Here is a 12,356-nt window from a genome sequence, read left to right on the forward strand (position 1 = left end):
AGAGTAACATGCAGAGTTATTTTCGTAATTATAATATTACTGTAGATAAAGTTACGATCATCTGCCATTAAGTTAAATTTATTAAATAATGACTAATCATAAATGAATTAAATACTTATTGCTGGCCCTCCCATTTAAATTTGCAAATGCCAATTAGTAAATTGCAATAGTTCTCAATTAAAACACAAACGTAGACACGTGAAAAACAGTAGCTTCGTTTGCATATTTTTCCTATGACAACACAATCGACAAAATATATATTTATAAAAGAACCACTTTAAATCATCATGAAGGTCTCACATATTAGATTTCGAACACGATATTCGAAAACAATAAACATGATTGAATGATTTATGCTTTCGCTTTTTGAGGATTAAATATTTGTCCTTGAATTTTGACATTCAATTAACTCAGATGAACGTTTCGTCGTGTTAATTTAGCTCAGGATTATAGATTCAGACGCTGAACGGCTTCATGTGACTTCTAATACAGGAACTTTTCATAATATCTTCTTTAGACAAGTACTGACAAATTCTTTACAGAAATACTAAACAACTTTTTAATGGTGCGCTTATTTAAGCCAGAATTTAAATTTTGATACGTCGATGACTACAACGATGAGACAGTTGTCTTAATAATATTATTTACTTATATTAATTCGTCACTCATTGATATTATAAATTTAATCATTGTTTGAAAATATTACAAACTATCTCAACAATCTATTCACAATCAAGGATCGCTTGTCCACGTTAAATTATCGGTGTGCAATAGTATGGGTGACACTCATGCTTAAAAGATGTCTTAGTGTGCAAGAGACGATTAACAGAAAAGAAAAGATAAAAAAATACTAATGTTTATTCATACCTTTTTTTAAGATATCGGAAGGCGGACGAGCAAATGGGCCACCTGATGGTAAGTAGTCACCACCGCCCATAGACAATGGCGTTGTAAAAAATATTTACCATTCCTTACATCACCAATGCGCCACCAACCTTGGGAACTAAGATGTTACGTCCCTTGTGCCTGTAGTTACACGGGCTCACTCACCCTTCAAACCGGAACACAACAATACTGAGTACTGCTGTTTGGCGGTAGAATATCTGATGAGTGGGTGGAACCTAGACGGGCCTACACAAAGCCCTACCACCGAGTAAAAAAATGTGGAGAGGCGCGCCTTCCCGTGTTAAGTAACACTATTTGGGTACAGTCTGATTTAATTACAAGCTGAAGTTTTGAGTCCAACGTTTCATCATGAAATGTTTCGAACGTAAAAATACTTACGTGGTGTGGAATGCAGTTAAACGCTCATAATTTTCATGAAAACAGATATTTAAAACTAAATCAAATTCTGCGAATAATTTATTTTTATATCTATAACTTAGCTTTAACAAATAAAGCCTTAGATAAATTATTTATAATTCAATAAGACACATATAACTTTAAAGGCTATTTAGTTAAAAGCCACAAAATTATACAAAAAATAGTTAATGTTCACGTATTCTCGTAAAAAACGTAAATGAAATTAAATTATAAATCGTAATGTGATTTGAAGGTCAACGTAAATACATTAATTCCACAAGTAAGAGTCATTGGTCAGTTAATTCCCAAGTATCCAGTCTTACAAAAAATGACGAATAAACATTGGATGAATAGCCGCTAGACTAGAGCCCTAAGAGACCTTGCCCTTTACAGTTGGTTAGCAGAACATTGCTCTTAATAAAATGTTTTAAGGGCACAAACCTATACAATCAGCCACATAAATTATTCGTACTTTATTTATTTGTATGTAAATATGCATTAATATTTTCTTCGTTCGTTTATAAATACTTTTCATATCCATATAAATGACACGTTTTCATAACCAAACCTTGCATTTGATTTGAAAAATTGCAAATTGTTAAATTAAAAAAAAAAATTGACTTCAGATTTAATAACAATACTATGAAATCTGGATTTCGGCTGTCCCAATATCAAGAAATATTTTTTGGATGCTTCTTATATTATAACATACTAGCGGCTCGCCCCAGCATCGCTCGGCTTCGGTGCAAATAATTAATAATGAAAATGATATAAATATTATTTATACCCTCAAGATAATGTAGCTTTAGAATTGAATAATTCTGTCCGGAGATTATCCCCTAAAACATTTGGAGTATAACACATATACTCCAAATAATACCTCCAAAAACGTATGCGTCAGAGGCAGGCCTGTACTGTTTTGTACCTTTTTTTTATAAAATATATTTTAACCACCACTTTTTATGTGGACTGTACATCTATAAATAGTTGTAATGTTCTTTTTATAGGTTAGTTTATATTTAAGGCTACGGCTGACGCGGTGAGTTCGTTACAGGATTGTCCTTGAAATAAACTGGAACGGGTAGTTTACACACACAGCACATTATAATATTTGCAGGCTAGTGTGTTGACAGGATAAATGTTCATAATTATTGTGGGATACATAAAAATGCGTAGCCATTTATTATACATACAAGTATAATAGTTATGTCGTTTTTGATCTAAAAAAAAGTCTTTGTAATTACTAATTAACAGACATTAATTTATTAACTTTTTTTCTTGATGTTAGAAATATATACGTCATGAGCTTTAATCTACGTAGCATCTATTGATATTGTGTGATGTAGCCAGCTGAGAAGTTATTCAATATTACAATAAAAAAAGTGCAAGTTTTAATAACAGATCATACCTAATTTATAAATTATATTAATATTATAAATTCAAAGGTAGCTCTGTTTTTCTGTCTGCATTTTACAACCAAAAACTATGAAGTAAGCTTGAACCCCACGGAAGAGTATTGGCTAATTTGTTACACCTAACGACCAACCCCAAAACTCGAGCTAAGCCACGGACGACAACTAATATAATATAAGTACAAATAATTGGTGTGTTTGTGTATAATATATGTTTATTTAATATTCTATATCTACATAAAAATATTAGTCATATATTTTATATTGACATAGGTATAATAGACAAATAAATATAAAATACGAATAGATAATCAATCACATAAAACTTTCACCTTCGGGCTAATAATAATTCATTTTTGCGCCAAATTACATTCAATTTGAATTAAATTGCCATTATGTAAACTATTATTTAAATATTATTATAAGCAAGACCAATTACGTTGTATATTTATGATTATTTATTTAGTCAAAAATTAACATATTTATTATATTTTACGAACATACATATAATATAAAAATTTGAACCGAATTTTAAAAATTGCCGTACCTATTTACTTTGCAATTTAGTTTTTTAAGAATAAAAACTTACTTTTTTGTGGTAAATATGTAACGTATAATTTGTATAATACTAGCGACCCGCCCTGGTTCGCACGGGTGCAATGCTGATACTAAATATACTACAGAATGTCTTACAACGTTCACAGATTTTTTTTTAATAGACAATATAAACCGCTATGTCCCTGCATTGTAAATCTATAATATCTTTGAAAATATTCATTTAAATTACATACGTTACATGTAAAGGGCCATATTGATCTATATTAAATGCACATTGTATTTAAGGTTTATTTAATTATTAATAAGCTTTGAAAATAAGCCATTATTTCTCGTAAAATGTAAAGGATAAAAAATGGTTATTGTGGGTTATCTCTAAGAAATAGATACATACCATCACGGACATTTTTGAAGACCTTTTTGAGGTGTACAATACTGTAGTACATTATTTTTGCAATGTAAGCGCAAAATAATGTGTTCATTTACGACATCACTTTAGAATAATCAGTGTTTCTCTACCATATTGCAGTATTAGTGGCAGTGCATGTTTTTACATATTCACACTATATATTAAAAAAACCCGCATCAAAATCAGACAGCGGTAAGCGATTTTGTTATATAAATACTATGTAATGATTACATAGTATTTATATGACATGGATTGGCCTTTTCATGTGAGACAAGATGGCCCAGTGGTTAAACGCGTGCAGCTTAACCGATGATTGCCGTTCAAACACAAGCAAGCACCATTTGATATATTATTTATCTCGTTCTCGATAAAGGAATAGTAATAGCATGTGTCTAATTTCAATGAAATTCTGCCACATATTTATCTACCAACCCACATTGGTAGAGGAGAGGAGAGGTAGAATAAGCCTCAAAGGGAGAGGAGGCCATAGCCTAGCCATGAAACATCTACAGATTCTTACTTTAGCTTACTTTCTAAGTAAGAAGTTCCGATTAGTACAGAGTAAGAAAAAACAGTTGACTCCTTTAGTTTTCACCCTTAGTGATAGATTTTTCTTCTAACTTGAATGTGACAAGCGTTAAAATAGAACCAAGAATTGTCATAATCAATCCAGTTCACGATTGAAAAAAAAAACTGCCAAATAAATAACCTCCTTTATCAAGAACTCTTTTCAATACAAAGCGTCTTACATATTCAAAATTAATAAATGACTATTTGCGAATAGAGACTAGGGAAAAGCCTACCAATAGGAATAGTTTTTTTTTAAATATTTTTTCATTTGTTATGGATTAAATTATTTATTATAGAACCTATTTAAAAATATTATTTATATAAATCAATAATGACCGCGTGTATAATAGTCGCATGATGATCAGTATGATTCGTTGAATTGCAATTCAAATACTCTGGACAAAAACATAACATTCCTGTCAACAAAGTTGAAAATTAATCTAGATGTTCATTATTTCTTTAAAGATTTATATTGTAAATGCTTTTAAGTTCTAACTATAAGATTTTATAACCGAAATCAAAAACTTTTCTAATATTATATTAGACGTTTTATATTTCATTTTGATCTTAATAATTAACCCCGTTGTAATATTTTAAAACATACAAAGTTGCGAACCATACGATTGCGCATGTCTGGAATCCGATTGCAATTCCGGAAACGGATAAATACATTGGCATACAAACGAATACCACCATAAATTCCATAAAGCTTATTGTTGTATATGACCTTTACATATAAATATAAATCAGAAAAGGGCGAAAATATCTGAGACAGAAAATGTATCTCAAAATTTATCGCGTTACCTCGTATTCGATTATCAGAATATTTTTCTTTCGTATGATTTCCTGGATTTAAATGTTTAAAATAAACATATTTACCTTAAAAAGAAGTGAATAACTACGATAATAAAAGTCATTTTCTGTGTGGAAATAATATTTTAACATCAACGGGCACTTTTTTCCCATTTCAAAAGTTATTGTTTAGTGTTAAATTGCTGTTAATAGCTTATTTCTCTAGTTTGTTTCGTCGCTGACATGTATGTCTGATTATATTTACAAACTCATCAGCTCAAGTAGTAATATTCTTACATTTTTGATTGAAAATTTAGCATGTTCCTTGTGCATAACTTGTCTTTTTCGGATTGGTTAACTTTTGTGGCAGTAAATTATAAGGTCATGGGGTTGAATGAGGAAATAATAGACAATAAAACAATAAAAAAATAACCGTTGTCGAATATGTAAAACGAGAGTGCAAACTTAATAGCGAGAATGTACGATATAGGATTATCATTGTAACCTAAAAATTTATAATCTTTGGCAGCTGACAACGCAAGGAATTTTTTTCTTACTTCATGACACTTTATGTTTCTACCTTAAATAAAAAAAAGGTGACTCACAGATCATATATATATAAGACTTTTCCTTTGTCTTCCTGCTATAATAAAATAAGAGTTATATCCGCCTGACCGATTTCAGCTTCGACGACAAATATACTAACCAATTTCCAATATAAATAAATGATAAGTAACAGGCCAAAAACGTTAGGTCCCTTTTGATTCGGTGTCATCGGATTTACATTTTACATTAACGGCTTAATTTTTCGTTATCCGACGCGCCCGAGTACCTTCGTGAAAAATGCAACTTCTTTTTGGAGCCAATGCTCCAACCGATATTTCAATTTCGTATCTCGGGATTTGAAGCCTTATAAGCTAGCCGCTAAGTGGCTAATGAGACAGCTCCATTTAACCACACATTACGATAGTGGTGTATTAATTATTTTGTCATGCATGTGTTTATCCCGTTCACACGCACATTGAAGATGCGTTTAAATTCCTCCCTCTGGCTGATTGCAGTACAGAACAGCTGGTAAGCGTAAAACTCGCACAACTGACATTTTCATTTTTAAAAGCTGTTTGTAACTATAACTAAGCGTCGAAACATTATATCTCACATTCAATTATTATAAGAAAGCATAGTTTAACACGAGAAAAATGTAATATGATTCACCCTTATAAAATGTACGTAAGACTGCGCATACGCAATTAAAACGAATTTATCTATAAAAACCTTGCAAAGGTCAAATCAAATGAATCGTTTATTTGGAGAGTTGAGTTTGCGACATCTTCACTACAAACCCCTTGACCGCAAAAATGCGGCTTTCAAACTGAAGGTTACATAAAAGCTTTGCTTATTTTATCATTGTTAATACTTAGTATAACCGCAACCAACGCGGCGAACACGCGTATCACGAAGCGCGCGCGCTTGCGTTCTAAATTTTTTTTAATATTTTTTTTTTTCGTGTTTTATTTTCGCGGTCTAAGTGACTAATGAGGTTGACTGTGCTCAATTGACCTCTCTTTAATTATTTTTTTTCAAAAATTTGTAAGTGCCTGCTATTTTTAATAATTTCTAAATTGGGGTTAGTTTTTTATTCATAATGGGGATTGTTTTATAGCTTAACTACACGTGACCTTGGCATTTAAGTGACAGGAATCAGATTTCGTTGCGTTCAAATACTTAGTGATGTCATGAAACTGATTAAACTCTCTGCTGTTTCTGAGCGGGTATAATCTGACGACTTGACTCAAAAATCAATTGACTTCCTGTAAATGTTTTTAATAAAAATACATTTTTATTAAAATATATTAAGATTTCTAGTTTGTATTGAAAGTATTTATTAAAAATCAATGACCTTTTAAATATATTTTTTTTCATAATGAAATGCAAAGGTAGGATACCTAATAAGATATTTTTTGTTTATTATTTAAATATTTTCGCTCATAAATTAATAGCCTTGTCAGGAAATTACATAACGTGTCGCTTACAACACCCACGGTGTACAGAACATAATTTCTATGTGGTTAAGCTGAATACATTATTATTATTTGCAAATGAATGTAGACATAATCAGCCATACCCGCATAAAAATTAATCATAAAAATTTAATTAAAGCTAGAAGAAAAAAGAAACATTAAAACATCTAGTGAACAATTCAATATTTCAATTAACGAATTTAACTTTTTTAACATTGGCTGAACGTTCTTGCACTTATGCCTCTTTATACGAATGACGTTGCTTGTAACAAATTTACACGGTGGCACAGAAATATAGCACAAAAGCCAAATAGGGTAAATATAAAAATATTTTATCATTCAATTAATTTTTAAGACGGAAGCACTAATCCGTCTGCCTAACATTTTATTGAGGTTTCAAATAAAGTTATGTTCCCAGAATATGTTAAAGCCGTAAGCATTAAATTTGATTTTCTCATGAATAAAAATCAGTTAAATAGTATCTTCTATAATTTAACTGTTAATAAATAACATAATTATGATTTAAAATAATTAAAAAATTACATTATTGACAGCCAAAAAATAAAACTAAAAATTGTCTTTACTTGGACTTACATGGCAATATTTAAAATAATACCAGTTTTAATTCTTGTTTTTAGTTAATAAATGATGTATTTATATTACAAGATCAGACCGACAGAAAATTAACCATATATAATATTTACCTTAAAACACTATGTAAATTACATTACAAAATGTATGTATGTTTATTGAAGCAAAAGTGCTACACATAAAAGGATGTACCACTCAAATATAAGACAACCTTGGCCGGAGGTTAATTAATTCAAATCCAAATATCACTTAAGTATAAACGTGTAATATATTTTTTTATGATAAATACTAAGAAGGTAACAAGAAGTATTTATTAAATATTAATTTATTTTAATTTTGATATTACATGCGCAGTTTCATTAGACATTCGTCGTAGGTTTTATATTCATTACAGAATTGAAAGTAATTTATATAAATAATTATATAAAATCTAAAAAGTTTATGTATATGTCTTAATATAGTCTTAATCCTACTGTTTGTTTCTTAGTATATTATGACGATTATTAGTAAATTAACAATAGGCAAGGAATATTTAGGACATAAAACGGAACTAAAACTATTTTCAAAGGAATATTTTTAATTTTTAACATATTTCGCAGGAGTTTATTTTTTGTTGTATTACGAAAAGTATCAATCACGAACTGTTTTATGAAACAAGATAAAAAGACATTTAGTCTAAATCCTAATAAGAGTTCCTAACACTAACAAACTTTTGCACAGATTTACTTTATTAGTATATCTATTATTTTAATTAAAATTTGTTTTTGTCTGTCAATACAACAACTAAGTAAGCGCTGTAAAGTTTAATTATAATATTAAAATCGTGCTTGATACCGACATCCTGTCTGACTAATGTAGGTATTAAGCTTTATCTTAAAGGATAATACGATCGATCTTTAAGTAAATAAAGAAGAAGTAGAAGTAACATAGTGTTTTAAATTGTTGAATGAAAAACGATTCGACAGTCTTTTCCTTCCTGCAACTGACTTCATGCAAGCTCTCGTGGAAATGCTTAGAGGTCGATTCCCTATCATGTAAACTTTCAATTTTTTTAAATTTTCGATAGCCAACAAAATGTTACGTGATTAGAGTTCAATTTAAATTTGTTTCAACAGAAATCCAAAAATATGGATGCTACTCAACCTTAAAAACATACCAGCAACTCAAAAATAATATCAATCAAAGCAATAGATATATACCTACCAAAAGCACGGAAATTTATATATATGAGATTTTTTTTAGATGGTATTAATAAGTCCGTCGATATTCGTGAGTGATGCATTGGTTCCTATCTACTTTGCCGGAACCAATATCAATATCTTTGAACAACAATGTTAAATCATTCTACGACCAATCTAACACCAATAAAAGACAAAAGTATATTAATCTGGATATATATGTATACAGATAGATCGTAAGTTTTCATAATATAATTATTATATTATCTATAAGTAAAAAAAACAGCCTGTATGTGCGGCAATGCTGGACTAAGACCTCCTCCTTTTAGGACAAGGTTAGGAGGTAATTCCATCTTTATTGACCACACAGTGGATACATATGGCTGATTTTCATTCAACTACTATTTGCGTTGTTAGTCGAGGAATTCTCGATACGGTACGATTCCTAAATCATAGAGACATGCTCCTCGATAAATTAACCTAGTGAAACTGTCATGTAATAACAATAATTACAATAACATCGATACATTGACATTTGTTCCACAATTACTCGCATCAGACATTTATATCCATCGAAACATTATTACATTCGCATGAATAATTTTATATGTTCTTCATTGTTATTTGATTTATAAATTGCAAAATTATATTTGATAAAGTATTATTTATTATTTTTTGTGTAGGCGTACATTATCATATTTAAAATAGTATTTTGTACTCTTAGTATACCTCTATATTTGAATACGTTCATGTTTTCGTTAATAATTCTAAAAATATATATATTTTACATTCCCTTATAAAATACGATAATTTTTATAGTAGTTAATGATATATGTAATTACTTACGGTGCTAGTTTTTTATAACGTCTTAAACTTCTTCCGGAAAAGTATTAGTCGAGTGAGCAAGTCCGTAAGTTTTTGCTATTTCTAACTCGTTTAGGTCCTACAACTGAAATGTTGCAACTTCTCGACTGCTAACTTTTCATTCGAGTAGGTAGGTAATATAATATATCTTAAGCTAGCAACTGACCTAACATATTGGAACGTAAAATTTGTTACTACGAATAATACAAAGTATCCAAAATATTTAATTAAGTAAAGATAAAATGAAATCTGCGATGAAAATCGTTATAACGGAGCGATTTTGTCTTTGTTGCACGTACAACGTCTGATAAAAAGGTGGGTAGCCTTATCATTTGTTTCAAAGCGTGTAGTCGTACCGATGTTTCGACCTACTGACTTGTAACACTCAATGATTTCGTCGAAAATCTGGTGGGGTATATCTTGATCGTCAGCGGTTCGCTCAACCGTATACCAACTATACGAATGCTGAAGTTGTATCAAGTTCTTAACGTTCAATTGATACAAGTCAGTCGTCAGCTTTAAATTAAGGATTAACCGTAACACTTCTATTTAGACATCCAATTGCTAACATTACTCACACAATACTGATCATTGTATTTTAAACACCCTCTTGACTAATTTGATTTATATTTACTATACTTTTCAATTCCAAACTAAACTAAGAGATCGAAAAATTCTAAGTCCTGATTAATTTAATTAATTTTCGCAATATACTTAACATTTACTTGTGTCGTCGTTATCATATTTGAAATCTCTGTCAAATACTATTATAAAATAGTTTTTATAAGTACGATCTATATATTTTTTTCAAAGTTAATCATGATTACAGATTGCAGTTTATACAAACGTATGAATAAATTCGCGAATACTTAATCCATCGAATTTACGAAACCACATTCCTGTCTCCCGACACTTCCAATCAGCAAAGGCGTGTCAGGTATCAGTCCTCGCAGTACGAGAACGTGTTCGTTTCTCGACTAATAACGTATTCATACGTATTATGAGGCCATGATTGGCGTCGAACTTATGTAACGTGCCTGTTTGATGTCCGTGCTAGTAGGCTGGATATCTATGAGAAATGCCAATTTCCTTTTGAAACTGATAACTCCGTCCGTCGGTTAAAGCGGAAATTACTATAACTAGATAGTATAGGCTAATGCCTAGAATTAGGCCAGAAAAATATTTCAACATTTAAAAGAATATCGGCGATTCGTGAATGGAACATAATGAATGATTGCTCATTTGAATTCGGGCGCACATTTTTTTTACGCTTTCATTATTAAACGGAAAATGTTTTATTCCAAAATAGTTCTAGATATTAGCGCGTCCAAACAAAGGAGACAAAAACTCTTCAGATTTATTGCGTATTTAATATTTACCATGTGTTTGATGTTTAATGTAGTTAAACTAGATCTGTTTAATAACATCATCACATCTATGGATGAATTCTGCCACAGGTGAATTCACAATCCAGACGTCGTATTATGGAATAAGCTTTAAGCCTCCTTAATAGGAAAACCAAATGGTATAACTTTAAATCTTATAGCTTCAATAGGTCTACAGTATACGGGTCTCGTTAGAAGATGTCAAAGGTTCAGATTCGATCCTGACCTCTTGTCTTCCTTACAAAATTATTACGTAGTTTTAGTGAAAAAAAAAACCTATTTAGGAATTTTGACGCCTATTTACTGCCTTGTATCGTGCATTATCATATATAATGTTATTTAGGTAGTCAGTAAGGTCAAGATGTTTCCGTGATGTTACCTCTTTTATAGTGACACAATGTCAGATACAATTATATTATAATAAAACCGAGTTCAAGTGGAATCCTATAAAGTAAAGGATTTAAAGTCAAAATCAATACTTCATTTAAGTAGTGTCAACAATATATATAAAAAACAAGATTAATTAAATATGAAACTAATACGGGATTCATATGTAGGTTATAACGAATAGAACCGGTAAAAAATGTACGAGATAGGTACTCTTTTATAAAATGTATTATAAAATATATATTAATTACTAACATCATCCTCCTGCCCTTATCCCAATTTTACTTGGGGTCGGCGCAGCATGTCTTCTTCTTCCATACTTCTCTGTCAGACGTCATCTCACAAGTAACATTCTTTCTAACCATATCGTCTTTCACACAATCCATCCATCGTTTCTTGGGTCGTCCCCTACCTCTATATCCATCCACATCCATACTCAAAACCTTTCTCACAACATGGTCCTCATTCCTCCGCATAACATGCCCATACCAAGACAGCCGGTTTCCAGATAGCTTCTCGGTTACCGGTGCCACTTTCAAACTTCCTCTTATGTACTCATTCCTTACTCTATCCATTCGCGTAACACCACACATTGCTCTCAGCATTCTCATCTCCGCCACATGCAATTGTCTTTCAGTCATCCCTTTTATAGCCCAACACTCTGATCCATATAGAATAGCAGGTCTGATCATGGTCTTATAGATCTTCCCCTTAAGTCTAAGGGGAATACGGGGGTCACAAATTGTTCCCGTAACCTGCCGCCATTTCATCCACCCTGTGTTAATCCTGTGCTTTACCGTTCGATCTATTTCGCCATCGCCTTGAATGAGTGAACCGAGATACCGGAAGTCGGAGCAGACTGGAAGGGCTACGCCATCAAGCGCTATGGC

General features: G+C 31.2%; 1 protein-coding gene across 1 annotated transcript in view; it reads left to right on the plus strand.

Moving 5' to 3' along the window:
• Positions 1–6,468: 6,468 nt before the first annotated feature.
• The window catches only part of LOC125069473 (C-type lectin 37Db), a 28,744-nt gene continuing 22,856 nt past the window's right edge, over positions 6,469–12,356 (plus strand). Inside the window, exon 1 of the mRNA XM_047678975.1 lies at positions 6,469–6,630. The gene's annotated coding sequence lies outside the window, so the exon portion shown is untranslated. The remainder of the gene's footprint in view (positions 6,631–12,356) is intronic.

This window comes from Vanessa atalanta, chromosome 15, assembly GCF_905147765.1.
Source record: "Vanessa atalanta chromosome 15, ilVanAtal1.2, whole genome shotgun sequence".
NCBI classification, from domain to species: Eukaryota; Metazoa; Arthropoda; class Insecta; order Lepidoptera; family Nymphalidae; genus Vanessa; species Vanessa atalanta.